Genomic DNA, 6,102 nt, shown 5'->3' with positions numbered 1-6,102 from the left:
TGCCAGTTGATAAATGATGTGTTACCGGAGGAGAATAATATGGTAGGTAGTTTATACGAGAGCAAAAAGTTAATACAAGCACTAGGTTTTCCTATGGAGATGATTGACTGCTGCAGATCTGGATGTATGATATATTGGAGGCAAGACAAAGATCTTTATCGGTGCAAATTCTGCAATGCAGATAGGTACAAACGGTCAAAAAAATTTGGCCAGATGTTCTCGTGTATCCTTCAAGAAAATGCATTACTTTCCTTTGACTCCAAGGTTGAAGAGACTGTATGCTTCACAAGCCATAGCTGCTTCCATGCGATGACACTCCGAGAATCATGGACATGATGCTGGAGTAATGTGTCATCCATCCGATTCAAAAGCTTGGAAGCACTTTGACAAAAGTCATCCTTCATTTGCAGCAGAAGTACGTAACATAAGATTAGGCCTAAGTACAGATGGGTTTGCACCACATGGAGCATTTGGAAAACAATATTCATCTTGGCCTATTATTATAACTCCTTATAATTTTCCACCTTCTATGTGCATGAAAGAGCCTTACATGTTTTTGACCACACTTGTGCCAGGACCGTCAAACCCTAAGCATAAAATAGATGTATTTTTGCAACCAGATGTTGCAGAGTTGGAGCAATTATGGGAAGAAGGCGTAGTAAAATATGATATATCTTTAAAACAAATTTTCCATCTAAGAGCAGCTTTAATGTGGACAATAAGCGATTTTCCAGCATATGCAGTGTTGTCCGGATGGTCTACAGCAGGTAAGCTAGCATGTCCACACTGTGGGAAACATACACAAGCATTCAGACTAGAGAATGGTAATAAGATATCATGGTTTGACTGCCATAGAAGATTTCTACAGGTAAATCACCCATATAGAAAGGATAAAAATAAGTTCAGGAAGAATCGTCAAGTGATAGAAGGTCCTCCTCCAAGTAAGAATGGTGAACAAACTTTAAGGGAGATTGAACAATTAGGTTTGGTAAAAGTAACTGAACTAAATGCTGATGATGTAAACAAAAGATGTGGCGATCATGGTTGGAAAAAGAAAAGCATATTTTGGGATTTACCATATCGGAAAACAAACCTCATTAGACATAATTTTGATGTTATGCATATTGTTAAAAATGTATTTGGAAACTTTTTTTACATTGTAATGGATGTCAAGGGGAAGACGAAGGACAATGTAGTAGCCAGAAGAGATCTGAAGCTCTATTGTAGGAAGAGAAAAGGATTCGAAGATAATGAAAGAGCATACTACACTCTGGACAAGAATCAAAAGAAAGCCATATGCCAATGGCTGGAGAAATTGCGTTTTCCCGATGGTTATGTTTCTAATTTGGGGAGGTGTGTTGATTTAACAGGGTGTATACTGTTCGGAATGAAAAGCCACGATTGTCATGTTTTATGCAAAGATTGATGCCAATTGCATTCCGTGAGATGTTGCCACAACAAGTGTGGGAAGCATTAACAGAGTTGAGTATTTTCTTTAAAACATTAACAACAACATCAATCACAACAAAAGACATTGAAAGGATTGAAACCGAGATCCCAATAATATTATGTAAATTAGAGACCATCTTTGTCCCTGGTATTTTTAACTCCATGGAACATTTACCAGTACATTTTCCATACGAAGCGAAGATAGCCGGTCCTATCCAATATCGGTGGATGTATCCATTTGAAAGGTTTATATGGTACATCGTAATGTATGTTGCTATTTTTGTAAGCTAATTTAAATAATCTTCACTATAGGTATCTAAATCAGTTGAAAAAAGATGTGAAAAATAAAGCTCGAGTGGAAGGGTTCGTTGTTAACGCATACTTGCTACGTGAAGCATCAATATTTTGCTCTCATTATTTCGAGACTGGTGTCCCCACACGTCATAGAAAGTTGCCTCGAAATGATGATGGAGGAGGAGATGAGCAAGCGGATGCTAACAACGACATGTTATATATATTTTCATATCCTAGGCGTCATTATTGAAGATTCACGAATAGAATGATGTCTGATGAGGAAGTGCATGCTGCCCAAACTTACATACTCCTTAACAAAGATAAGATCAAGCATTACATCAGGTTCGTACGTAACATATGCACCACTTTTAATTATAATAATCATTTGTTGTGTAATTGTTATGATCGAATAACACTTACATGCATGATTTTGTTTATTACATTCATAGTTACTTTAAAATGTTATTGAAATGGTGATACAGAATATTTGAAGAACATTTGAATGAACTTATGGGGGATATGGATGAACAGGTCCTTACAGCTGAAGTTGAGAAGAACTTTGTATTATGGTTTCAAAACTATGTGGGTGTTATTTTTGTATATTTTAAAATTTATTATTTTTTGTTATGGTTATAATTAACTCTAATTAAGTGTTTTACCATTTTTCATATAGGTACGTAAGATCCCGATAAACAACAAGTATATATCTGACCTTTCCAAAATGCCATTCAAAAAAGTGAAATTATATAGTGTATACTTTGTCAATGGTTACAAGTTTCACACAGAAGCTCATAGTCTGAACAAATCAACAACCAATAGCGGATTGTGTGTTAGTAGCCAAGGAGGTGATTATTATGGTAAGGTAGAGGAAATTTTAGAAGTCGAGTACCCTGGTTACCCAATTAAAACCACGGTTTTGTTTAAATGTCATTGGTACGATCCAACACCTAACATAGGAGTTAAGGTTCACAAACAATATAACTTGGTCGAGATAAACGTTAAAAGAAAATACAACAAGTTCGAGCCATTTGTTTTAGCCATGCAAGCCACTCAAGTGTGTTACATTCCCTACCCAAGTTCGAAAACAAACAACTCGGACTAGTGGGCTGTATTTAAAGTTAAACCTCGTGGTTGGACCGATGAAAATCATCCTCAGAAAGACGTTGCTTTCCAAGAAGATGAAGTTGAATCAAATGAAATCATTATACCAAGTCTAGCCGATACAGACAATCATGATGATGATCACGAAATGTCAAGAAACGGTTCAGATAATGAAAATAATATTGATGAAGAAGGTCAAATTCATGAGGATGACAATGATGGTATTCCTGACAGCGGGGGTAGTTATGAGTATAGTACATCGAGCAATGAAGAAGAAGAGGATGAAGAATTGTAGAGATTATAGAACATGGTTTGGCATGCGGAATTAAAGATTGCACAATGAACACGGTGATTTCGGTGTTTAAGAGATGTATTGAATATGTATGGTGTTACACAAAAAGGGACATAGATCTACATCTACATAAATAACACACACTTATACACTCACTTTTACACCTCTCAAGCACACCTCCATAAGTGGAATAAACCCACCTTATATATAGGTGTTTACATGTCTCTCTCTCACTCTCTTTAACTCATGGGTCAAAAGGCTAATACACCACATGCAAGTGGGTTTTACAAAAGTCACACATTTACAAAGTCAATCATGAATAACTTTGTACCTTAACATTCTCCCCCTTAAAGTTAGGAATGAATGACCCACTTCAATTCTTCCAAAATCGAGCAACTACGCGATCCGAGCCTCAATCGAAACGAACTTCAATCTTCAATTCTTCCATGATTCTTCAATTTGGGCTCTAGGATGTGAGACCATACAAACCGAGCATCAACGAATGATCAGGAGTTTCTCAAACTCCAAATTGATCACCAAAAGTTGAGCATAAAAACACACCCCGAAAATCTTCAATAAAACCAAACCCATTTCGAAACGAAATCACTTCCAAACTTCCAATTGCATCATTTCGTAAGCTTAAAAAATTCAAGGTCACTTCGGTCTTCAAAATCCGCGTAATATGAAAAATTTAAGTTCGAATTTCCATATAAATTTCTCCCTCTTTTTATAATCGAAATTTGATTATAAAACCTTCAAGGAAAGAGAACGTGCTCTATTCGGAATTTTTCGTGTCAAAACTCCCCCTTAACATGTGGCATAAACTTGGTACTTCAATCCGGAAAACCCAAAAGATATTCAACTTTTAGCTTCGTTCACGGATCGCCTTTGACAAAATTTCTAAAAAATGGGTAAAAATTGTTAATTTCAAAATTCTGCAGTGACCCGGTGCGCCCAAAACAGCCAAAAATGCAAAACTCTCCCCCTTTTCCAAAGCTGGGTAGAAAGCGTCAATTTGCATAAACTGCAGGGGCCTGAAATGCATATTCTTCAATTTTTCAGCAAAATCAGTCCATTTTCGAATTTGGGTAAAAACTGCCAAATTTCCGAAACCCCAGGGAATGATTTCAAAAGTTATGCCTTTTGTCCTCCAAACATTCGAAAAATACCCCAATTGTCGAAGTTGGACAAAAACTGCCAAACATTAGAAAGTTCAGGGACTACTTACGAAACTCTTCCTACTTTCTTCAAAAGTAACGAAAAATTGTGCCTATCCGTACAAAGGTTTTAAGTTTTGTCAAACTGTCGAAACTTTAAGGTCCATTTACGAAACTTTGGGTTTCTTCTTCAATTCCTCAATTCGTACGAATCCACCTTCACCCTTCGTTAGAATTTTATAGCACCCTTCGTACAAAACTTCATCTGCCCATTTTCTCTCTCCCCTTCGTTCAATGAGAGCACCAATACCATATCCCATTCTAACAAAAAAAATTCTCACACTGGTTAACGAAATCGAAAGTAGTCGAAGCCTCTGAATCAAATCTGAACCATCTGTATTGACTCGCTGAATCAATATTTCGTTAACACCAGTTCTTCCAAAATCATCAACAGCAAACAGCCTTCGCTTTTTAACACATCGATATCAAACCCAACTAATGAATCAACGAATCCAAGTCCTATGATCGACTCTAAATCTTCGTTATTACGTCATAGTGTCAAAATCCGTTCTTCCAGTTCTTCCCAAAATCATCGACATTAACAAACAAGTTCATAGCCTTCATTCAAAACACCAAAACCTTTGTTTTTCATTCAAGACCTCAAAATCGAAGTCAGATACCTTCAAAATCTAACATTATCGATAATCAACTTAGACTCCAAAGACTTCAATCGATTGACTCCAACCTATTCCAGTTGATTTTCGATTCCAACACATTCGATCAACACACCCCAAATCAGATTCGTCAACGAACTCAAAATCAATAATCGACATTGATTTCTTGACTCCATTCGTTCATCAATCGACTTCAACATCTTTTAAAATCAATCGACATCCAAATCACGAACCGGTAAACGTCAAGCCATCGACATTGACTTTTTGATTCTAGAAGTAAAATTTGCTTAAACTTCACAACAATTGACTTGCAATTTCATATCACCAATTCTTCGAAATCATAGTACAAACAAAACTATTGATCCAAACTTGACAACCATCAATCGCGAATCAAACTCGACCATCGACAGTGTGTCATCGAGCATTGATATGTACAACTCAGTGAAGCTTGTGTATAAGTTGAACCAAGAACAACGACTTTGACTTTTTGTTTTGACTCTTCAATTCATCAATTGACAAACATAAATCCATGAATCAAAAATGCTCCACTTGTGACAAATGTTGCCAAACCGAGAATCGTTCTTCAACAAATCACGTTGATCATTGAAGACCCACTCTGATACCAATTGTAGAGATTATAGAACATGGTTTCGCATGCGGAATTAAAGATTGCACAATGAACACAGTGATTTCGGTGTTTAAGAGATGAATTGAATATGTATGGTGTTACACAAAAAGGGACATAGATCTACATCTACATAAATAACACACACTTACACACTCACTTTTACACCTCTCAAGCACACCTCCATAAGTGGAATAAACCCACCTTATATAGAGGTGTTTACATGTCTCTCTCTCACTCTCTTTAACTCATGGGTCAAAAGGCTAATACACCACATGCAAGTGGGTTTTACAAAAGTCAAACATTTACAAAGTCAATCATGAATAACTTTGTACCCTAACAAGAAGAAGAGGAGGAAGAAGATAATGACTAGATGTTTTTGTGTTTAATGTTTTTTGCGGTGAAGTTAATTTGTAATTTGGTTTAATATCAATACATAAATGTAAACTAGGAAGAAAGCTCGGGCTTCGCCCCGAGATGTTTTTTGTGTGTTTACATCATTCTGTTAAA

The 6,102-nt window shown here is 36.4% G+C and overlaps 1 pseudogene; it reads left to right on the top strand.

Moving 5' to 3' along the window:
• The first annotated feature begins 346 nt into the window (after positions 1–346).
• The window catches only part of LOC145131806 (uncharacterized), a 112,548-nt pseudogene continuing 106,792 nt past the window's right edge, over positions 347–6,102 (top strand).

Source organism: Lactuca virosa, chromosome 8 (genome assembly GCF_052849685.1).
Source record: "Lactuca virosa cultivar CGN04683 chromosome 8, Lactuca_virosa_CGN04683_v6, whole genome shotgun sequence".
NCBI lineage: Eukaryota > Viridiplantae > Streptophyta > Magnoliopsida > Asterales > Asteraceae > Lactuca > Lactuca virosa.
This window is presented reverse-complemented; position numbering and strand designations above follow the sequence as displayed.